This window comes from Urocitellus parryii, chromosome 2 (genome assembly GCF_045843805.1).
Source record: "Urocitellus parryii isolate mUroPar1 chromosome 2, mUroPar1.hap1, whole genome shotgun sequence".
NCBI lineage: Eukaryota > Metazoa > Chordata > Mammalia > Rodentia > Sciuridae > Urocitellus > Urocitellus parryii.
Genome location: NC_135532.1, coordinates 157,505,798 through 157,531,533, shown reverse-complemented (window position 1 = coordinate 157,531,533; position 25,736 = coordinate 157,505,798). Strand labels below are relative to the sequence as shown.

At 36.6% G+C, this 25,736-nt stretch overlaps 1 pseudogene; it reads right to left on the bottom strand.

Moving 5' to 3' along the window:
* Window positions 1-25,736, bottom strand: part of LOC144253422 (serine/threonine-protein kinase PAK 2-like) — a 32,873-nt pseudogene that overhangs the window by 1,255 nt on the left and 5,882 nt on the right.

The window sequence follows — 25,736 nt, the reverse complement described above, 5'->3', positions numbered from 1 at the left end:
TTCACTGTGGCTAGTCTCTATTTCTATGATAATCCACCATTAACCCAACCTCAGATGTTATAGTTTCCATAATGTGATAGTCAGTTTTGTGTCACTGTGACCAAAATACCTGACAAGAAAACTTTAGAGGAATAGATATTTGGGCTCCCTGTCCTAGAGGTTTAGTCCATGGTGCACTGATGGCATTGCTCTGGGCTCAAGGTGAAGCAGAACATCATGGTGGAAGGGCATGATGGAGGAGTGCTGCTCTGCTTAAGGTGGCCAGAAAGCCCAGAGAGGGGGAAAGGGAAAAAGGGCACAGGGAAAACAAATGCTTTGAGGGCAGCCTCCAGTGACCCATCTCCTCCAGCCACGTTCCTACAGTTTCCACCTCGTCCATTCAAACTAGGATAGCCTGATAGGATTGTGACAGCTGTAACCCAATCATTTCACTTACAAATATTCTTGCATTAACATAGGAGCTTTTCAGGAACACTTTATATCCAAACCACAACACATGACTAAGTTTAATTTGTGTCTTTTAAAAATATGTCTGACTTTTTAATACCTGGAACACAATTATAAAAATTATCTTAATGACTAATTCTGTGCTAATTGTTTTCTTTGTGTTATTCTAGGTTTGTTTCAGCTGATTATTTTTCTGCTCATGATGGACAACATTTTGCTCCCCTTTGTCTATTAAAACTTTTATTGGATGCCTGGGTACTTTTTGGATTCTGGCCACATCTGGATTCCTATCAATATTCTCTTACTTTTTTCTAGGTAGGTCAGGCTGCTTTTATTTGAATGACTGATCTGTGTAACTGTGGAGGCCACACAGGAGGTAGAGCTTTATTTCTGGGTCTCTTCATCCTAGAACAATTTTTCTTGGCCTGGAAGTACTCCTCACAAAGCTTGTGGTCTTCCCAGGTTTCAGACCCGTGGGCCTCAGCCAGGTCAGTCAACATTCTCACTGGTCTTGTCTGCCTTCAGCTTGTGCATATGTTTCATGAGAATCTGCTTTGGTTTTGGCCAGGTTTCTTTATCTTCATGTACAGGCTCTGGTACAAGTGGCAACCATCTCAGATTCGTGATATCTTCTGAGCAGCTGGTGCCCCATTCTCACCCTTCTCATCCAGATTACCCTTTCTAACATATGCCCATATGACTCCCCTTCCTGCCGGCCATGGTGTTTTTCCAGATTGAGCCTGGTAATGGACAGTCTCAAGCTTGTGGGTGAACATCCCAGCTTTGATCACCTTCTGGATCTGCTGATAGTTGATGACATTTGGGACTTGAATGGTCTCACTGGGTCCAACCAAAAATTCACAGCAGAGGATGCTGATTACAAGCCTCTTCTGAGGTCTGAGTATAACCATGGTTGTGGCCCTATAAATATTCTTGAGCTTTGTTCTGGGATGCAGTTTTAAGCTATTTGGGTCTCATTTGTAAGATTTGTTAGGTGGAACTGAAATAGCATTCAACTTAATGGTAATTATTTCCCATCATTGAGACAAGACTCTTATGAGTCTTATACTCAGCAATAAGGTTTTCCATGGTGGTTGAGAGAAACAGGCACTACTCCCAAGCTTACAAATGCAGCAGGCACTGCTCTTTCTAGACTATTTTTTTCTGAGCTGGGGATCTCACTATGTTTCCCAGACTTGAGCTCAAGTGGTCCTCAGCCTTCCAACTGGCTGGGACTATGTGTGTGCACCATCACACCCAGCCCCAGTGTTTGTTCCTAGCAATGGAGGTTGAACTGAGGGCCTTGCACATGGTAAGCAAGCACTCTACCACTGAACTATGCCTCAGCCCGGTTCTTTCCAATCTTATCTTAGTCCTTAACATTGGCTCTTCACACCAATCTCTGTTGAAAGCTTAAGGGGGCAACCTGCACAGATCTTGAGAGTCTTCATCTTTCCTCCTTTCACAGCTTTCCCAGTAATGTCCCATCAGGGTCATCCCTCTCTGTAAATGGCCTGGCAACTGGGCCAGTCATGGCGTTCACTTTAGTTGTTACTCACTTTTAGACATCACTGTCCTTCATTCATTGTTTGTTGCAGTGTCTTGAAACTACTGTTTCATATAATCTAGTTTTGGGGGGTTGTATCAGGAAAGGAGGCCTGATCTGGTCCCTGTTCATTTTGACAGAAAGCAAACATCCCCATTCATCAAGTTTTTGCCAACATTACATCTATTTCCTTAATTACTGATGATGCTGTCCAACATGTGGTAAGTTAAAAGGAGATGAGAGGATGGTTGAAATTCTTCACCTCAACTGCAAGAATATTTACTTGTTTTAAGTGTTCAAGTCCATTTTCAAACAGACTATCAGTGATGCACCTTTCTCAGAGGTGTGATCTTGCTTTCCTCTTTTCTGGACCTTGGGGTTCAGAGGCTAATGTTCAAAGTGGATATAACCTGATTTCTATATCCAGGGTACTTAAATGTATAAGAAAAGTACCCTAATTCTGTGTAGAAAAAAGGCATCTAAATAGGGTACTTCAACTATGTAGAAAGCTGAGTATATTCTTACTTATACCCCAAATAAGAAACCATACAACTGACTGATAAAAATCTACACTCTTCAGCTAACACTTTCACCTCTCTAACTCAGAAGCAGTATAATTTGTAGATACAAAATAAGGGCAGACATTAGGTTTTATAAAGTTTTGATTGTAAATTCTTGGCCAATGAACAACACAAGGAAGTTTGAACTATGCTATAAGGAGTAGTATTTTTCTTACAGTCAAGCTGGTGTTAAACTGGTCTTACCCTTGTGGGATCTTCCTTCAGGTATGGAGGCTCTCCTTTGAGCATTTCAATAGCCATGATACCTAGGGACCAAATGTCAACTTTAGGGCCATAAGCTTTCCGAGTAGCCATTTCTGGTGCCATTCAGTAAGGTGTTCCAACCGTGGTAGTGCATTTATTCTGCTCAGGGGTGATCTGAGCACAAAAGCTAAAGTCGGCTAAGAAACAAAAACAAAACATCTAGAGTTAATAGCTTCTAGGGATGGTTATGCCATAATTACATTCTGACTGTTCAGGCTCTTTTAGTTTTTAAAAAAGAGAATTTAATAATAAAGTAATCCAGACTGGGATTAAAATATTTTGATGATGTTATATATTGCCATTTTTTGCTTTTTCTTCCTACAACAGAGTGTGAATTAGTAGGAGGGTTTTTATTCTTAATAATACATTTTATTCTAAAAATGTTAGTAAAACTGAAAGAGGTCCAAAATGGGCAGGGGAGGGGGGCGGGGAAATCACTGAAGTTGGACACCAATCCTAAATGTAGTGAATCTCCGGCAAAGGTCAAGACACTGAAATTACTTTAGAATAAAATAAAGATAAGCTAAAATCCCTAAGCATACAACTTAGCAGAAAGCTTAGAAAAAGAACACAGTTGAGTGCAATTGTACTGACAAAGTACTCACTAGCATTAATCTACCCCACTCGTCTCCACTATAACTGAAGAACAGAAAACCTACTTTAGTACTTGATAGTAATTTTTTGAAAAGGTTAGGATGAGAATTTACAATCTTTTCTTCCCTTCTACTGTTAAAAGCCACTCAACTACTTATGTAACTACTGGTATCAGGTCTGTAAGCTTCAGGCTGTTTTGTATTTACAGAAGAATGAATAATAGCTATGAACTACTTGGTTTGTTTTACTAACTGGGAGATTTTATAAACTGTTTATTTAAGAGATCCTTCATATTAGTACATGTATTTGCATCATTTTAAAAACTACAATGTATTACAGTGTATAAACATACCAAATTACCAGTCCTTTACTCTTTGACATTTAAGATAGTTTAGTTTTTCTTTACCATGTTGCAGGGAATATCCTTTTAGTAATTGTGATATTTAGTAATTCTATTTAAGTGAATACTGAGAAGAGCAACTGTTAGGTAAAATAATATTTATAATTAAAATGAGTGTTTACAAAAGCCAGGTACTGTTGCAAGTACCTTGTAAAACTAAATAATCCTCATGGTAACCCTATGAGATAAGTAATTTTTAAAAACTTGGTTCTGGGTAATTTACCTTGGTGCTTCACCACTGAGCAACATTTCCAGGTTTTTAAATATTCTATTTAATTTTTTTTTTAGAGAGAGAGAGAGAGAGAGAAGAGATTTAACTTTTATTTTTTTTTTTAGTTTTCAGCAGACACAACATCTTTGTTTGTATGTGATGCTGAGGATCGAACCGGGCCGCACGCATGCCAGGCCAGCGCACTACCGCTTGAGCCACATCCCCAGACCCTAAATATTCTATTTAGAGACAGGGTCTTGCTATGTTGCTTAGGGCCTGGCTATGTTGCTGACCCTGGCTTTGCCCTTGAGATTTTCCTTCCTCAGCCTCCTAAACCATTGGGAATACAGGCATGCTCAGCTAAGCCCAGGCCCAGGTATGCTTACTATTAAGATTATTCTCATTTACAAATAGGGTAACCAGGGCATACATATTTTATATAGGTGAATTAACAAATTCACCTAAGATCATTCATATAGTAAGTGGAAGAGTCACCACAAAACATTAACCAAAAAAAAGTCTAATTCCATTTTCATATGTCTCCACCAAAAATGTATGTGATCATCTATTTATAATTTGCCCACTAAGATCATTTAAAGATAGAATCTTATATTTTGATGACCCTGATTGATTAAATAACCTTTACAGGATGTAGTTTAATAGTTCTGCTTGAGTTCTCCAGAGGGCATGGCAGGAATTCAGAGATTATGGACACATAAAAGTTCAGGATGTTTTTTGTGACCCTATTGTGTCTCATACAGAAGAATGTTAGAGAAGAGGATATTTTCCTGGTCATCCCTGAGGTCAGGTCATCTAGCCCTCTCCTGGTTAGGCTATACTGTACAAAACTCAGAGAATGCTGAAGAGTACAATGAGCAAAACCAGTGTAACGGATGGCAGAAACAAATTCAACTTGATCTATTTAAGAGAGCATCAACACTAGGACAGTTCCAGGCACTGCTTTTCTTAGTCCTTTACATTTTTAACCTCCAAAAAAATCCTGAGATTGGTACTATTATCTTCCTCAGTGAATAAATGAGAAAAGAGGCACAAAGAAATTAACTTGTCCAAAATATTCAGCATGTAGTAGCAGGTCTGCTGTTTAAACCCTGCCCAGTTCTCAGTTCATAATCTTTACCACTAGATTCTTTTTTTTATTGGTTGTTCAAAACATTACAAAGCTCTTGACATATGTTTCATACATTAGATTCAAGTTGGTTATGAACTCCCATTTTTACCCCAAATACAGATTGCAGAATCACATCTGTTACACATCCACATTTTTACATAATGCCCTATTAGTAACTGTTGTATTCTCCTACCTTTCCTATCTTCTACTATCCTCCCTCCCCTCCCCTCCCATCTTCTCTCTCTACCCCATCTACTGTATTTCATTTCTCTCCTTGTTTATTTGCCCATTCCCCTCGCAACCTCTTATGCATGATTTTATATAACAATGAGGGTCTCCCTCCATTACCATGCAATTTCCCTTTTCTCTCCCTTTCCCTCCCACCTAGTGTATCTGTTTAATGTTGATCTTTTCTTCCTGCTCTTCCTCCCTGTTCTGTTCTTGGTTGTTCTCATTATATCAAAGAAGACATTTGGTATTTGTTTTTTAGGGATTGGCTAGCTTCACTAAGCATAATCTGCTCTAGTGCCATCCATTTCCCTGCAAAATCCATGATTTTGTCATTCTTTAGTGCTGCATAATATTCCATGGTGTATAAATGCCACATTTTTTTTTTTATCCATTCATCTATTGAAGGGCATCTGGGTTGGTTCCACAGTCTAGCAATTGTGAATTGTGCTGCTATGAACATCGATGTGGCAGTATCCCTGTAGTAAGCTCTTTTCAGGTCTTCAGGGAATAGTCCGAGAAGGGCAATAGCTGGGTCAAATGGTGGATCCATTCCCAACTTTCCCAGGAATCTCCATAGTGCTTTCCAAATTGGCCGCACTAGTTTGCAGTCCCACCAGCAATGTACAAGAGTACCCTTTTCCCCACATCCTCGCCAGCACTTGTTGTTGTTTGACTTCCTAATGGCTGCCAATCTTACTGGAGTGAGATGGTATCTTAGGGTGGTTTTGATTTGCATTTCTCTGACTGCTAGAGATAGTGAGCATTTTTTCATGAACTTGTTGATTGATTGTATGTCCTCCTCTGAGAAGTGTCTTTTCAGGTCCTTGGCCCATTTGTTGATTGGGTTATTTGTTTTTTTATTGTTTACTTTTTTGAATTCTTTGTATACTCTGGATATTAGGGCTCTATCTGAGGTGTGAGGAGTAAAAATTTGTTCCCATGATGTAGGCTCCCTATTTACCTCTCTTATTGTTTCTCTTGCTGAGAAAAAACTTTTCAGTTTAAGTAAGTCCCATTTATTGATACTTGTTATTAACTCTTGTGCTATGGGTGTCCTGTTAAGGAATTTGGAACCCGACCCCACAATATGTAGATCGGAGCCAACTTTATCTTCTATCAGACACAGAGTCTCTGATTTGATATCTAGCTCCTTAATCCACTTTGAGTTAACTTTTATGCATGGCGAAAGGAGGGGATTCAGATTCATTTTGTTGCAAATGGATTTCCAGTTTTCCCAGCACCATTTGTTGAAGATGCTATCCTTCCTCCATTGCATGCTTTTAGCTCCTTTATCAAATATAAGATAGTTGTAGCTTTGTGGATTAGTCTCTGTGTCCTCTATTCTGTACCATTGGTCCACCCGCCTGTTTTGGTACCAGTACCATGCTGTTTTTGTTACTATTGCTCTGTAATATAGTTTGAGATCTGGTATCGCTATACCGCCTGATTCACGCTTCCTGCTTAGAATTGCTTTTGCTATTCTTGGTCTTTTATTTTTCCATATGAATTTCATGATTGCTTTATCTATTTCTACAAGAAATGCGGTTGGGATTTTGATTGGGATTGCATTAAACCTATAGAGAACTTTTGGTAATATCGCCATTTTGATGATGTTAGTTCTGCCTATCCATGAACAGGGTATATTTTTCCATCTTCTATGATCTTCTTCTACTTCTCTCTTTAGGGTTTTGTAGTTTTCATTGTACAGATCTTTCACCTCTTTTGTTAGGTTGATTCCCAAGTATTTTATTTTTTTTTTGAGGATATTGTGAATGGAGTGTTTTTCCTCATTTCCATTTCAGAAGTTTTGTCGCTGATATACAGAAATGCCTTTGATTTATGTGTGTTGATTTTATATCCTGCCACTTTGCTGAATTCATTTATTAATTCTAATAGTTTTTTTGTAGACCCTTTTGGTTCTTCTAGGTATAGAATCATGTCATCTGCAAATAGTGATAATTTAAGTTCTTCTTTTCCTATTTTTATGCCTTTAATTTCTTTCATCTGTCTAATTGCTCTGGCCAGTGTTTCGAGAACTATATTGAATAGAAGTGGTGATAGAGGGCATCCCTGTCTTGTTCCAGATTTTAGGGGGAATGCCTTCAATTTTTCTCCATTGAGAATGATGCTAGCCTGAGGCTTGGCATAAATAGCTTTTACAATGTCGAGGTAAGTTCCTGTTATCCCTAGTTTTTCTAGTGTTTTGAACATAAAGGGATGCTGTACTTTGTTGAATGCTTTTTCTGCATCTATTGAGATGATCATATGGTTCTTATCTTTAAGTCGATTGATGTGGTGAATAACATTTATTGATTTCCGTATATTGAACCATCCTTGCATCCCAGGGATGAATCCTACTTGATCATGGTGTACAATTTTTTTGATGTGCCTTTGTATCCGATTCGCCAGAATTTTATTGAGGATTTTTGCATCTAGGTTCATCAGAGATATTGGTCTGTAGTTTTCTTTCTTTGAGGTGTCTTTGTCTGGTTTCGGAATCAGGGTGATGTTGGCCTCATAGAATGAATTTGGCAGAGCTCCCTCTTTTTCTATTTCCTGAAATAACTTGAAAAGTATTGGTATTAATTCTTCTTTAAAGGTTTTGTAAAACTCCGCTGTATACCCATCCGGTCCTGGGCTTTTCTTGGTTGGTAGTCTTTTGATTGCTTCTTCTATTTCATCTATTGATATTGGTCTGTTTAAGTTGTGGGTATCCTCCTGACTCAGTCTGGGCAAATCATATGACTTAAGGAATTTATCGATGTCTTCACTATCCTCTATTTTTTTGGAATATAGGTTTTCAAAATAATTTCTAATTGTCTTCTGTATTTCTGTAGTGTCTGTTGTAATATTGCCTTTTTCATCCCGTATGTTAGTAATTTGAGTTCTCTCTCTTCTTCTCTTCGTTAGCATGGCTAGGAGTCTGTCGATCTTATTTATTTTTTCAAAGAACCAACTTTTAGTTTTGTTAATTTTTTCAATAGTTTCTTTTGTTTCAATTTCATTGATTTCCTCTCTGATTTTAATTATTTCTTGCCTTCTGCTACATTTGCTGTTGTTTTGCTCTTCCTTTTCTAAGTCTTTGAGATGGAATGTGAGCTCATTTATTTGTTGGTTTTTCCTTTTTTGGAGGTATGACCTCCAGGCGATGAATTTCCCTCTTAAAACCGCTTTCATTGTGTCCCATAGATTCCGATATGTTGTGTCTGTATTTTCATTTATCTCTAAGAATTTTTTGATTTCCTCCTTTATGTCTTCTGTAACCCATTGCTCATTCAGTAACATATTGTTCATTTTCCATGTGATGTACGATTTTTCCTTCCTTCTTTTATCATTGATTTCCAGTTTCATTGCATTATGATCAGATAAAATGCATGGTATTATCTCCACCCCTGTATATTTACTGAGGGATGCCCTATGGCTTAATATATTGTCTATTTTTGAGAAGGATCCATGTGCTGTTGAGAAAAAAGTATAGCCACTTGATGTTGGATGATATATTCTATATATGTCAGTTAAGTCTAGGTTGTTGATTGTGATATTGAGTTCTATAGTTTCTTTATTCAACTTTTGTTTGGAAGATCTGTCCAATGGTGAGAGAGGTGTGTTGAAGTCACCCATAATTATTGTATTGTGGTCTATTTGATTCTTGAACTTGAGGAGAATTTCTTTCATGAACGTCGCAGCACCATTATTTGGTGCATAAATATTGATAATTGTTAAGTCTTGTTGGTGAATGGTTCCTTTTAACAGTATATAATGACCTTCCTTATCCCTTTTGATTAATTTAGTCTTGAAGTCGATTTCATTCGATATGAGGATGGCCACTCCTGCCTGCTTACGAGGACCCTATGCGTGGTATATTTTTTCCCAACCTTTCACCTTCAGCCTGTGTATGTCTTTTCCAATCAGATGTGTCTCCTGGAGGCAGCATATTGTTGGATTTGTTTTTTAAATCCATGTTACCAGCCTATGTCGCTTTATTGGAGAGTTTAAGCCATTAACGTTTAGAGTTACTATTGATGTATGGTTTGTACTTCCAGCCATATTTGATTATTTATCTTCTTTTAGTTTGTTTCTCCAAGATTAGCTTCCCCCCGCCCTCTGACTTTATAGAGGCACTTCCCACTGATGGTTTTGGTTATTGTTTTTCATTTCTTCCTCATGTAATGTTTTGCTCAAGATGCTTTGCAATGCTGGTTTTCTGGCTACAAATTCTTTTAGCTTTTGTTTATCCTGAAAGATTTTTATTTCATTGTCATACCTGAAGCTTGGTTGGCATCCATTGTCTTTCAGTGTTTGAAATACATTGTTCCAGGATCTTCTCGCTTTCAGCGTCTGTGATGAAAAATCCGTTGTTAACCTTATTGGTTTACCCCTAAATGTAACCTGCCTCTTTTCTCTTGTAGCTTTTAATATTTTCTCTTTGTTCTGTATGTTGGATATCTTCATAACAATGTGTCTTGGCGTTGGTCTACTGTGATTTTGTGTGCTCGGTGTCCTATATGCATCTACAATTTGTATATGTTTCCTTTTTTATTTCTGGAAAGTTTTCTGTAATTATTTCATTCAGCAGGTTACTCATTCCCTTGGTATTAATCTCTGTGCCTTCTTCTATCCCAATGACTCGTAAGTTTGGTTTTTTTATATTATCCCAAATCTCTTGGATGTTTTTCTCGTGTTTTTTTACCAGCCTATCTGAGTTGGCTAGACTCCTTTCAAGATGATATATTTTGTCTTCATTATCTGACGTTCTGGCTTCTACTTGCTCCACTCTGTTGGTGATACTCTCGATTCAGTTTTTAATTTGGTTTATCGTTTCCTTCATTTCTAGAATTATTGATTGATTTTTTTTAATAATCTCTATCTCCTGATAAAGATGCTTAACTTCTTCTTTTATCTGTTTATTTAATTCCTTTTCAATGTGATCTTTAAGGTTCTTTTCCATCTGTCTAAGGTGTTCCTTGAGTTCTTTATATGGCCATTTTTCTGATGACTCTAGGTCCTCCTGAATATTTAGGCTATCCTTCATTGTTTGTACTCCTTTTCTTCCTTGCTTTTTTATGCTCATATTACTTCTTGTTCTGTTTGACTGCTGAGTTACTGTTTACTCTTATAGATTTATTTGATGCTTGGGAGGAGAGATATTAGAAGGGAAGGGAAGAAGTCACTAAAGAGAATGAGAGTAAGCAGGTAGAATTCAGGAAAGGGGAAGTAAGAGAATTGAAAAGAACTGGAAAGACAGATGAAAAAAAGTGAAAAGAAAGAAAGAAAAAACGAAAAAATAAAAAATAAAAATTTAAAACAAAGAAAAAATTATAGTGATAATAAAAAATGGAAATTAAAGTTTAAAAAATAATAGTATCCATAATAGAATAAAAAGAATTAAAAAAAATTGAAACCATTAATAAGCAAGTTAAAGAATAACAACTACATCAACAACAAAAAGTAAAAGTAAAATAAAAAAGTACTAATAATAATCATTAAAAAAATAATAATAATAATAAATGCAGTCATAGAGTTCGATTAACTTCTCTTCCAGTAGGTGGAGATATGCCCACTGGGCCAGGCTTCTCTTCTTGATAGGTGGGAACCAATCACTGTGTCTCAGCTCTTCTTCCCAGACTGTGCGGGTCTCCAATCCTGAGTGCCTAGGGCCTTCTCTTGTGGTTCCTCAATCCAGGCCCCGCTCACCTGTGACGCTTACCACAATACTGGCTACACGCTGGGTCTGCTGCTCCTGGGAGCTCTGTTTTCATGGATGTCTGGCCACACCCCTTCTGTTTGCATCCCTCGGACCCTAAGTTTGTATGGCTTGGGACTGAGGGCCCCCAGAGAACTCGTTTGCCCTCAGGTAGCAACTCCCCTGGTAGCTGGTGCAAGGGACCTCTGTTGTCAGCACTGGTGAAAGCAACAGCTGGGAGTTCTGCGCTGCAGGTCCCACTTCCCTCCTGATTCTCTGGGTCCGGCTATGGTGCTCAGTTGGCTTTTACCTCTGTGAATTCAGGTGGGCCGACTAGTTATTTCAGTGGGATCGTTAGTGCTGAGACACGAGAAGCAAGCGAACCAGAGCTTGAATGCAGCTGATTCGTGCTCAGTGTGTGTTTTCAGAGGGGCCCAGGCTGTGCGCCCTAGCTCCACGTCAGCTCAACTTTGCCTAGTGATCCTGAGCAAGCAGGCTTTAGATAATTTACAGCTCCCTATGTCCGCACCATTGAAGAGGTCAGAGACTTGATCTCTCCGCGCCTGTCGCCGTGTTAGACCACCTCAATGATATTCATGTTACCCTTACAGTTTCCTGGCATAAGCAAGATCTTGGGATTATACAAACTGCTGCTTCTGTTTCCAGTCCAGTTTTCTAGAACTGAAACCCTGCTGCAGTCACCTCCACCTCTGGGCCGCACTCGGGCGCTGCGCTTGTCCGCGGCCTTAGCAGCGCTGCCGGGACCTCTGTCGCTCCTCGGCTAGGTGCCTGGCTCCCGGGGTCCAAGCGGCTGCCGCCGCGGCTCTCCAGCCCCCACCTCCGGAGCACGGGTCCCCTCGCAGGGGAATGCCGAACGACCCCAGAACAGGCTCTGCCCAAAAGGCCAGCAGGGAACAAGCGACCGCGAGGTGGTGGTCCCGCCTTCGGAGGATAGGACTCGGCACGCAGCCCAGTTCCAGTCTCTAGGTGCGGCAGCTGGACCATGTAGACAGAGCCATTTCACAGCATGCAGAAAGCAAATGGCGGCTCCCGCGGAGCGGATTTTCGGCCCCGAAACCACAGCCTAGCCAACAATCCCACTCCACTAACTCTCCCTGTATAGAAAATATTCAAAAAAAAAAAAAAAGGAGGGAGTGTACTGAGCTTTCCTTGTCTCAGGTACTTACAATCCGATGCTGATTACGTATTCAGCTTCTCTGCCAGGAGCGAAGTGAAAGAGGAAAGAGGCAGCAGATGGGCGCAAAGCGCCCGCGGCTCTGCACAGAAAAACGTCTCTCTTTCAAATTCTTTGTTTTTTCTGCTGCTTGGCAAGGTGGTCTGCTACCGATTAATGGTGAAAGGTGCTCTAACAAGCTGCGTGAAATCTCGATTAAAGCCGCTGCTTAGAGCCCCAGGCTCAGCACTTCAGCGTTCCCCGTTCGCAGCGGCCATCTTGAATCTACCACTAGATTCTTTTCCCTTCCATATATTAATTTTCAAGAATATAAACAGATGAGGGTTGTTTATATATATGTATATAAAGGGAAGAAAGTATAGTAAAAATAAATAATATATGTTTCTTCACTTTGTATTTACTAAGTTTAACTTCTCCTTCCATTCCCAAAAGCACATTGCCATTTTTTTATGTCCCAGTGAATGACATGATTGGCATGTAAAAACTCCAATACCTGCAAACACTGAACAAAAGAAAACAGGTATCAATGAAGCAGTCCTGGAAAGTCCCATTCACTAGTTCATACAGAGTCATTATAATAGTAGTTGTGGCCTGAGCACTGCCTGTAGTATTCAGCCAAAGACCCTGCAATACTTAACATTTATAAAGAAAATCATATGCAAAGTTATGAAAACATAATACCTTAATTAGTGAGAAGATTCCCTCCCACACTCTGATCTCAGCTAGAGACATCATTAAATCATGTCTTATTAAGTTCTTTCTTTCACAATGATTTTTTTTTATGACAAAGCCTTTCTATTTTGTCCAGGCTAGCCTCAAATGATGCACCTGCCTCAGCTTCCTGAGCTGCTAAAACTGCAGATATCTGTCACATGCCCAGCTCATCCATCACTTATTCCTTCCTTCCCTCTCTCCATCCCTTCCTTTCTTTCTTTTATTTTTTTCTTTTAATGCTGGGAATCAAAGCTAGGGCATTGTGTATGCTACACCAATAGCCTACCACTGAGTTACATCCCCAGTCTCTGCCATGGATTTTTAAAGCTTAGTCTTCAGTGATGGATGAATCCATATAACTTCTAAGCCTTTTCAGGTTTAAATGCCTAATAGTACACAGAACTTGATTAATAAGCATAAGTTCTTTAGAAATTATTTCAACAGTAAAGAATAAACTTGTGGTTATTTGCACTTGAACCTCAGGTACCCAGAAGTCTAATCAAGCCACTGAGAAAAGCAGGCAAGATAGAGGGTGGTCTTGTTGCATTCAGGGGTTCATCAATGTAATGTACTATGTCTTCTTCATTTCTTCTCTGGTAGATTTTGTGTCAAGCTCTATCCACAACCTGACATCAACAAGGAAAGAATATGTCTACAGTAGAGTTCAGTGGTAGTGCACTTGCCTAGCATGTGTGAGGCTCTAGGTCTGATCCCCAAAACCGAAACAAACAAAACAAACAAAACCACCACAATTAAACAAATGAGTAAAGTTATTGTGTCCATATACAACTAAAAATATTTTTTGAAAAGTAAGAATAAATTCCTCCCTTCCTTAAATACAAGAATAAGATGAGATTTTAAAAATTTCTTTGCCCCATGATTTTTGAATATAAACTGAAAGGATAAATTATACATTTGGGAAAAGTTAGTTGTATTTTTATTTTTATTCCCATCAGAGTAGAACAACAAAGTCTGCACATTGTTTATAATTACTAAAATTCTTATTCAAAAATATTCTACTATTACACAAAGAAAAAACTGATATAAAGGGTACAATCATATTTACCAGGCATTCAATCAGATTCTTGAAAATAATAAAGCCACAGAAAACTACTTGTACAAATAAATAGAAATTAACTTGTCACAATTTAAAAATTTTGGCACATAAGAGACCACCAAAGTGAATGAAGTTAGAACAACTCCTGAAATTGATTTTATATCAACTATGGAAAAAAGTGAGAAAAACAAATTAAGTATAAATAGATAAATTGTTGTTAAGTTTTGATTAGTTTTTAAGTGACCAAACATACTTTGTTAAGGGATATAATATTCAAAACTATGAAAGAGTTAATATTTCCTTCCTTCGTGGGTAGAGCACAACTCACAACATCCCAAGAATGTTACCTTAATAAAAATAATTCACTATGTACTATACAAAGTTCATAATTCACTATGTTTTATATAATAGTTCCTCATAACTATTATAACTTTGTCATTTATTACAATGGTCCCTGTGACATCAGGACAGAGTAGTATCAATTTCAGTGACAATAAGCAAACCATTAATCTAAGTCTATACAAAAACTTAGACAGATGGGACACTTATTTTTGGCTTAGACTGAGACAATTTGGAAGATTCTACTAGCCTAAGCAAATAGAACACCTGGAAATTCATTAAAAAAAAAAGAAACAATCAATTTCTTCACCTTCAATGAAGCCAAAAGCAGACTTAAAGGTCTTAAAAGTAGACATGTGTCTTGCTTTGTCTGTGATAGTTTTAGTTCCCGGTTTTCAAGGGGCAGGGGTGGGCACAAGAAGAGGGATACTGAGGATTTAACATAAAGAAACTTTACCTCTGAGTTACATCTCCAGCCCTTTTTATTTTAAATTTTGAGACAGGGTCTCACTAAGTTGCTTAGGGCCTTGCTAAATTGCTGAGGCCAGTCTTGAACTTGCAATCCTCTTGTTTCAACCTCCTCAGTCACGGGGATTACAGGTATGCACCACCACACCTGGCTGAGTGGCATATTTCTAATAGCATACCCAGTTATTCTCAGAAGAGCCCTATCTGGATAATAAACTATTGTGATGACTATAATGAGATTCGCCAGTGAATTTCATTCTTCAAAGGCCTTAACCAGGCAGGGCATGTGTGTAACCCCAGCTATACCAGAGGCAGAAGTAGGAGGATCACAAGTTCCAGGCCAGCCTAGGCAACTTTTAAGACTGTCTTAAAAATGAAAAAAAATAAATAAATAAAAAGGGCTGGGGATTTAGCTTGGTGGTAGAGCACCCCTGGACTCAATCCCCAATAAAGCAAAATAAATAAATAAAAAATAACAAAGGACCTATAACTCATTCCCAAGGTATCCTATATGTGAAGGGCTGAAACTGTCATCTGAGGTGCAACAATATGGTATATCTTGCAGAGAATGTGTACGATAAAAATTCCCCGTGTAGGAAAACCTTCCTTTTAATCATCTCTTTCTTTTTTTAATATTTATTTTTTAGTTTTAGGTGGACACATTGTCTTTATTTTACATTTATGTGGTGCTGAGGATTGAACCCAGTGCCTCATGCATGCTAGGTGAGCACTCTACCACTGAGCTACAACACCAGCCCCATAATCATCTCTTGCTAACCCCACATCACCCTACTTTATCCCAAAGAAAGCAAACTCACCTCTCTGAACACAGCAGCAATCTGTGCCTCATCCATGCAGGTTGCTGTAACAACATCAGTCAGTGGCCCACTAGCAAGGTATTCCGTTGCTACAAACATGTCATCTCCTACCAGGTAACTAAAAATAGAACATACAAAACTTACATTCTATTTTTTTAAACATGTGACCCTCTATGTTCAAGAACTCAAATATTAAGCACCATAATAATAGAACATCAGAGCTATATTTTGAAAGCAAAAAAGAAGAAAACTGGAAAGTTACTATGTAACAGAACAAAAAGTCAGAGGGTCATTATGATATTTATTAAGATTTTAAAGTCATAGTTTGCCCATAATAGCAGTCTAGGTGTATATTTTGGAGTTTTCCAACCAAAATAATCCTATAACATAGGGATTATTGGTCTTGTTTTGCAGATACAGAGACAGAAGCTTGGAGAGGTTAAGAACTCATCTAAGATCACATAGTAAGTGATAGAATCAGCATCTGAAGTCAAGTTCTAATGATTCCAAAGCCTATGGCTTTGGAATTTCTGACTTGAAATATTATTTTAAAAAGAAGAGAAATGTACCTGAAAATTTATTTCCATGAATTCATACTCCATAATTAGGGCTAAAGTCTCAAAATATATTACCAATTCCCCACCCTAAACAAATTTATATATGGAAGAAAATCACCTTTAAACCTATAATATAACCACTAGTATTATTTTTTACTAGTAGTCTTTCTTTCATTTGCATAATAACTTTTAAAAAATATACTTAATTTTCCATTTTGTCTTTTTTTTAAACATCAATTTCTAAACTACACGAGCTTTTTGGGGGGAGTGGGGGTACTGGGGATTGAACTCAGGGGCATTCAACCACTGAGCTACATCTCCAGCCCTATTTTGTATTTTATTTAGAAACAGGGTCTCAATGAGTTGCTTAGGCCCTTCCTAAATTGTGGAGGCTGGCTTTGGACTCGCAATCCTCCTGTCTCAGCCTCCCCATTTGCTGGTATACAGGCATGTGCTATTGCACCTCGCCTAAATGAGCTTTTGATAAACATATATAATTTGCCCATGAAGAACAGCATTTGAATTAATAACTGATCTAAACATTTAACAATTGTATGCTAGTCATCTCTCTGGGTTAAGACATGAATCCCAGTTGACCATTCCTCATGTTTTTGCTTCTGATCATTTGCATGAATATACACACTATCAGCAATATCCTACATTTAGCAGCCTTCTGTCACTTGCTAAGAAATATCCTTGTGGTAAAAGGACCTTCCAACTTAGAATATGTTATTTTCACCTCTCCTCTTTCTCTTTTAAGTTTCCTTCTCACTACTGACACCTCAAAGTGACTAGCCTCCATGGAACCACCAGATTAGAAATGTCCATATTATCCCAATGTTTAAAAGAACCTCAAACATATTTACCTGTCTAAGGAATGAATTATGTTGGGATACTTTAATTCTTTCTTCTCCAAGAGCTCATTAAGGATCAGTTCCTTCTGTGAGTGTTTCTGTAAATTAATCTGTTTTATCACAACCTCTAATGGAAACAGAAGTGAAAAAAAAATCAATGGTTTTCCTAATTCTTAGAAAATAACAAACACCAACCAGTTACTAACTTATAGTCACACACAATATTACATAGTGAGATTATAACTGACAAGTACCAGTTTTACTTGCACACTGACTATGTACAGTGTTTTACACTACCCAGACCCTAAATATGTTCAGATTTATGTTGAAGTTGATTAACCAACCTAAGGTCAGTCCAGTATCAGCAATTATCCTCTTTTCACTCCAACCTAGGAAAATATTTTTTAAAATATTTACTTATTCATGATATAATTCCTTCTTTGTTTCCAATAAAATGAGAATGGCTATAAAATTATATAGATTAGCAGGTTGGGGTTGTGGCTCAGTGCTAGAGTGCTTGCCCAGCATGTATGAAGCACTGTGTTTGATGTTCATCATCACACATAAATAAATGAAGGTACATCAACATCTAAATTTTTTTAATTATGTAGATTAATTCTTACAATATATCCTACTTAAAAATATATTCCTATTGCTTATGCTTAGCTTTATCTAGTTTTTCTTCTAAACAAAAAACTAGCATAACATTTAGAAATATGAGAAAGCTGCTACCTTTTGTTCCAGAGCCACATCAATAGCAGTAAAAACTGTACCAGAAGACCTACTGGGAAAAAGACACAATCAGAATTAAGACTTCTAAATCACAGCCATTTATAATATCCAAAGACTTAACCCTTCTCACAATTGAAAAAGGATCAAAACCACTGAAGATTTAGCATCTTAAAAAAAAAAAGAAAGAAAGGAAAAAGAGGAGGCAATCTTTGTAGCCAAAATTTTATTTGAAATATTTCAGACCTACAAAAATATAGGGAAAAAAGATTTTAAAAAATAACAAATAACATACCCTCATGAATACAGTTCCCTGCTTAAGAAACAAAGAACTGCAAATAATCTTGAAGATTCCTGGTTCGCCCTTTCATATGGCATTCTCCCTGTACCCAAGGGCAACCTGTATTTGATGTTTATCCTGATTGGATGTGATAGACCCAACCTTTCTTAAAATTGGGCATCTCGCCATAAAACCATGAAAAGATAATTTCGGCTTTACTATAAATTACTGCAAATTCTGAACCTACTTGGAATGCCTGCCCGTGCCCTGAACTCACCCAGGTCCGGTTTTCCCTGACCAGATAACAACCCTTTCCTAAACCTTAGTGACGCCTCATAAATTCTGGCCTTCCCTGGCCGGACAATGACCCTCTCTGAGTCTCTAAGATCTCCATAAATTCTGATGCTGGGGCCAGCAAAAATGTAAACTTGTGTTATGCTCCTCAGAGTGTTGTTATCTGTAACCCCCCCCTTTGTGTAACTTTTTGGGCTATAAAACTGGGCCACAAAGAAGCCTTGTTCCCGCCGTTTTGGGAGGGAAAGGCAGCCCGGCCGGTCGAAATAATAAGCTTGCTTTAATTTGATTTTAATTGGAGTCAGTGGTCTTTTCTTGCGTCCTGGTCTAACAGATGTGCATCATTTCCATGTACTTTTCTACACATTTAACTATGATGTTTCTGTTTATGTATTTCTCTGCAATTTGCTTTTTAAAATTCATCTGGCTAGGCATGGTGGCACAAGCAAGTTTCAAACACTTCAAGCTGGAAAGTAGCTTAGTGGTAAAGGGCCTCTGGGTTCAATCCCCAGTACCAAAAATAAATAAATAAATAAACAAACAAACAAATAAATAAATAAATAAAATAGATAAATAAATTCACCTGGATTTCTGATATGTATCCATATACATAGTTATTTGTCTTATTCATTCATTACTAATTATTCAATATATAACATCTATTATCATGTTCAAAATATTAAGGTGATTTTCAATTTTTTATGATTATTAAAATCAGTGCTGAACTAAATTTAGTTGTTAAAAATAAATTCATAAGAAAGTTTCCAAATGTTTTTGCTTCTGCGTTCTACTATTTCTTTCTAAATTCACAGAACATTTTCTAGAGGTTAGCAACATTAAAAATTTAAGATGTTAATTTGCTCTCAAGCAATAGAGGAAAAAGCTTAGTATACTTTAAAAACAAATTATTGAACAAAATCAGAGTGACAGACCCAAAGATTAATACTCAATGATAAAATTCAAAAACATTTTAAATATTAATTTTTTTTAGTAGTGGGTATTAAACCCAGGGTGCCTTACCCCTGAGCTAACTCCACAGTCCTTTTTATGTTAAGATCTAACTAAATTGCTGAGGCTAGCTGAAAACTTGAAATCCTCCCAACTCAGCCTCCTGAGTTGCTGGTATTATCGGTGTGTACCATCATACCCAGCTAAATGCATGGGTTTTTGGTTTGCTTTGTTTTTGTTTTTGCAATGCCAGAGATGGAACTCAGGACCTCATGTATCCTAGGCAAATGCTCTACCCTGAACTACATACCCGGCCTCAAATCAATGCTTTTTGGCCTATAATTCTATAGTAAAATTGTCTCTTAAATATGTCATGGGCAATTTTTCCATATAATAATCCCTTGTCATTTATGAGAAATAACATTCAAGTAGAAACAATGATGTAAAGTTATTGCTAACAAGGAGGGTTTTTAACAACTGCATTATGTATTCACAGAAATCCTCTAAGGTACCGGTCATAGAATACAGTGAGTGCCCAATGTCAGGGGAAGGGGAGAGCTCATGCCAATACCCAGTAAGTAGTGAACATTATGACAATACAATCATAAGCACTTACCCTTGTCCAAATTTTTCATATCTTGTATATTTTGTCTTAGGGTCACCAATGCTCACAATAGTTCCTATTTTAAACAAAAACAAGATTCAAAGCTCAGTCAAGCATTTTAAACGCAAATTAACTTTTGGTATCATTATTCCTTTTAATAAATTCTACTGATTTTAAACCGGTGGTTTTCAAACACATCAAATTTCAACAATGATTTGTTTCCAACAAAACACTGAAGAAACTTAATAAAAGCAAAAAGGTATCAGAAACAAGAAGACACATACTCTCCCTTAGGTTAGGATTCCTAACTAATCACTTTCTTAAAATTCATGACATTTCAGAACAACCAATTGTTCTAGTCTGCCTGAAGCCTCAGGGGATTCTCAGGATGTACACCTTTCCAAATGGCAATTCCAGCAGGGTGTGGTGGCACCTGCCTGTAATCCCAATTATTCAGGAGCTGAGGCAAAAGAATCACAAGCTTGAGATCAGTCTTGGAATCCTAGAGAGACCTGTCTCAAAACAAAAAATAAAAAGGGCTGGTGTGTAGCTTGGTGGTAAAGCACCCCTGGGTTCAATCCCCAGTACCAAAAATAAACAAAAACTTGGCAATTCCTGGGAAATTCCTCACTCTGCTTTTCTTCTCCACTGCATGTATTATTACACACTAAAGTTATGAAACTACTCTTAGTAATAATAAATGAATGATAGTCAAATGAATAATCCTAACTGGCTTTACCAACTATTTCAGTATTTCTTCTTTCAATATATTTAGGAAACCACCTCCTACTGTAGAGATTACTCTAATATGAACTTATTATGTATATATTTTAGGAATGTTCAAAGTCATGACAAGAAATGGTAAAATTAGGAGGTTGGATATAAATTTATAATGTAAATTCTTAAGGCCAGTAAGTCAAAATATAAGAAAATCACATTAAATTTTTACTTACTTGAGCTCAAAGAAGACAGGGACATATCAAGAAAACTCCCACAGGGGCTGGGGATGTGGCTCAAGCGGTAGCGCGCTCGCCTGGCATGCGTGCGGCCCGGGTTCGATCCTCAGCACCACATACCAACAAAGATGTTGTGTCCGCCGATAACTAAAAAAAAATAAAATAAAAAAATATTAAAAAAAAGAAAACTCCCATAAATAATCTTATATAGGTACTCAATCTCAAGTTAGCTACTAAGCTTCAAGCCAAGAAGCTAAGGGCATAAAGACAGGGGATGTGATAACTAAAGGTCACAAATGAATAGTCACAATTACCATTCTGGTTTATTTTTTTTTAAAACAGCAGCCCTCCTAAGATAAGTCCTATTATATCTAAATATTTGTATTCCACAGTCAAAGCAGTTTCATATTAGAAAGCACTGAGGAATCAAGAACAAATGTTGAGCATGTAAGTGCCTATAACAAACCATCTGTAGAGTACTTTTCCTTGAGCCTTCTAGGTCACGTTCTTCTTTATAACTATAGTTACTGGAGCCTTGTAAGCAGACCTTATTGTTACTCCCTTCCTGGAACTGTTTACATTATTTATAATGCTGTATTCAGGCCACTGACAGTAAATGAATTAAAAGAGACAAGGAAAATGTGTTTTTCCTTGGATATATCTTATTACTATACGTTCCTATTTTGAAAAGCTATAGGTTTGGACAAATATGTACAAACCTCCTTTGATAAAGTTTCCAACTACATCCATGCTCATATCCTTTATATTTGGTTCACAGGAAAGAAGTATTGCTCCCAAAGGGACTGACTTCACTATCAATACATAATGTTTCAAATGCCATGACAAACAAAACAAATATTACTTTGCTTTCACTGTTTTTGGGTGGTACTGGGGGTTGAATCAGGGGCACTTTACCCCTGAGCCATATCCCCAGCCATTTTATATTTTATTTTGAGTCAGGGTCTCAGTTACCCAGACTGACCTGGAACTTGAAATTCTTTGCTTCAATCTCCTAAATTGATGGTCTTATACCCATGTGCCACCATGCCCAGCTCACTACATTTTAATGTAAGCAATTACTCCTATAGGGAAACAACTTTTCTTTCTGCCTTAAGGTAAAATAAAAGGCACATATTACAATCCACCTGTTTTTTTTTTTTTTTTTTTTTTTTTGTAGTGTTGGGGATAGAACTGAGGGCCTTGCACACACCAGGTGAGTGATATATATAATGAGTTATATCCCCAGACTTGGATCCAGTTAACATGTTTTAAAAAAGGTTGTTAATTCATGAATAATTTGGAATGTAGGTAACATACTTAATTTCTCCATCATCTCTTCATTGGTCAAATTTGTCCTATGTTTCTGTTTTTCTGAAGACTTGGCATCATTGTTGACATTTGAATCACCAAGAGGTATAGGAATAGGGTCAGTTACAGACCGTGTGGAAATCTGCAGAGATATAATTTATTTCTGAGATTGGATAAAAAATATTCAGATATTCTTTCTGATACACTATTCAGTTCCTTAATTTTTAACCAAAACTAAGTTATATCTCTTATTGTTCTAAATAACACAGTACTTTCAGACAACAAAAAACATGTATTGAAAAAATGTGACACATTTTTCTTTGGCATAGCAAGAATGTATTTAAAAGTGCAACTAGCAGCAGAGTGCAGTGGTGCATGTCTATAATCCCAGCGGGTGGAGAGGCTGAGACAGGAGGATTCCAAGTTCAAAGCCAGCCTCAGTCACTTAATGAGGCCCTAAGCAATTCAGTGAGACCCAGTCTCAAAATAAAAAGATTTTTAAGTGCTCCTGGGTTCACTCCACAGTGCAAAAAGAAAAAAAAAGAAGTATAACTAGCAAAATTTCAGGTCTGTGAATAAAATTTGTGTGTGCCTAGATCTAAAATAGTATAACCAGGGCTAGGGGTGTAGCTTAGTGGTAGAGTGCTTGCTTAGCACATGTGAGGTACTGGGTTTGAATCTCAGCACCATAGAAAAAATAAATAAATAAAATAAAGGTATTGTGTCCATCTACAACTAAAAATATTTTTAAAGGTAAAAAATAAAATATAGTAAAACAATGTAGTAAAAAGTAGCATACTTTAAAAATAATGTTTTTAATTAAAAAAAGAGAAAATGCAAAAGACTAGAAGGCTTGATGTTGAGAAACTGTTAGTAATTTCCACAAAACATTTTACACAAATATGATGCCTACCCTCCCTTTTACTTCAAAGGGCCAGTTGTAAGGAATAAAGAAAACATAGCCATCTATTATGATATTGGGATCCCATGGCGGTCCTCAGAGACTGTGCACTGCACTATGTGCCAGCATGTCACAGTCCCCTGCAAGTCCCTTTAGTAGTTCTCTCTTCCTGGCTCCATCTGAGATGATAACTATTGAAACTCTCCCTTTAGCTGGTGAGAAATTTTACTCTGAACTGTCCTTTGAGTGACATCAAGGCTTTGAGAGAAATGTAAAAATAAGAAATAAAATATATCATCTGGAAAAGAGGAAAGATCCAAGTTTTAGATATAATAGTTATCCACATTATGAATTATCTGACAAATATTATGAGGTGATCATTATAAAAATGCTCTAATATTCAATTAAAATTTTCTTGAAACAGAAAATAGACCACATTAAGAAAAATAAATAGACATTATTTAAAATTCAAATGGAACTTCTAGAATTGAAAAAGACGATAGGAGAAATTCAGATCTCACTTGATGGGCTCAATAGTAGAATGGAGAGGACAGAGGGTAGAATTATTGAACTTGACGACAGACTAACAGGACCTATTGAGCCTGAACAACACAGAGAAAATATTCTGGAAAATAACATGAAACTTGGGTCAGAGTCCTGTGACACAATAGCAAATGATCCAGCATTCATGTAGAAGGAAAGGATAAAGAATGGTGCTTTGCATTTTTATCCTTCTCTTCATTTGAAAGATATCATTTGGGTCTCAGCCCTCCACTGCCCCTCAGATTATGTTATACGCTAAAAGTGAACTAAAAATAAATTCCAAATCACAAATGAGTTTACTTCCATGTACAAATTTCAAGCAATCATATTTTCAATTCATATATTTTATTGTTTAATAATATGGCTCAGTGATAACACACTTTCCTGGCATATGTGAGACACTGGGTTTGATTCTAAGGTTCACATATAAATATATAAATAAATAAAATAAAGGTCTATCAACAACTGAAAAAAATTAAAAAAAATAATATTATGATTAAGAATTTTATCAGCATTATTTTTTCAGTGTAGTTTGTTGTTTAAATAGTATGATCATTCAAATGATACATATTGCTATTAACTAGGACCCAATATATCAGTGTTTATTTTATAGTGCTAAATACTTGTAAATAAATAGCTTTAAACCTTAAAAAAAGTGAACTAATTCAAGTTGCTTCAATTATTTCCATTTCAAAATCAATGCCTGAATTTAAAATTTTTATTTTCATTGATCCACATTAAAAAAAACATGGTTACTTTTGCTTACATGTTAATTGTTTTGATGTAAATTTTTATGGGAGGCATAGACACATATGATTGTGCTTTTTCTTTTGCATTGCTACAAATAAATGGAAAAATATGGATTGTGGGTCATATATATATTTACTTTCTCTGTTTATATGCACATTTCTCATTGACTCTGCAGAACATGGACTAGTCTTCTGGACCTAGTGTATTGAACAGTGAAAATTCTGTGTATGTTCATTTTACAGTTTGAAAGAACTACTTGTATTCAGCCTTTGTCTCTATGCCCCTCCCTTCCCATTCACAAATATGTTGGATAATGAAAAAACTGGTCTTCTGCAGTGCTGCTCCTGGGGAATATTCCACTGCATCTTTTAGTTGAAAGTTTGTCAGGGCTTCAGAACACAGGATCTGGTGCCTTGGCTGTGTGTGTTCATAGCTTGAATAAAAAGGAAAGGAAAAGGTTTGAAGATGAGTACAAATTTATCTTAATCTTCATCATCCAATTCCAACAGCCACTAATCAACATATTTTTAAAAAACCTAAGGCAAGGATATATTATTACATTTAGTTTTTTTGAGTAATTATTAATATCTCATTATCCATTAACACATTTAATTTATATGATTAGTAATTTTAAAATATCTTAAGTAACTTTGTTGTTGTAGCATATCTTTTTTATCTCTGCAGGTCAGCTACTTGATTGGAGATTTTTTTCTTATATTTTTAACTTTTTTTAAAAAATCACAAGTCTTCTATCTATAATAAATTATATTTAACCATTCTCCACTTTGCTGGTTTTAAATTTACTCTGTGGGTACTTTTCTCTTAAGTGTTTCAGAAAGTCATCATTCTTCATTTTGATTTGTTTAAGGTGAAATCCATTAAGTGAACTAAAAGTAAATTTCAAATCACAATGATTTTTCTCCGTTTTGTTCTGCTTGTCCAATTTTGTTACGGTGTACAGTAGTAAGAGCTTAGAATTCCTTAAAGAAAAATAATGAAATTTTTAAAAAGTCAATCAAAAAAATAATTTAAAGTTTAATAACTCTCTATTGAGATATAAAAATTAAAGGATAAATGAGAACATTGTTTTGACCATGCTCAGAAATGCTCATGACCTAAATGTTGTTTAATGGACTAAAACATAGGTTCTCAAATTAATAGGAAAACTGATGTTTTTGCTTAGTATTTTTCTTTATTCATAAAGATAGTCAATGTGCCTTTTTTATCTTCTACAGATAATATTAGAAGCACAAAATAAAAAATTTCAAAGAATTCATACTAAAATACTTTTGTAATATTGTGCATGGTGATGTTTTTAGTAAAAACAAACATCAAATCCAATTATGTCTCAACAAA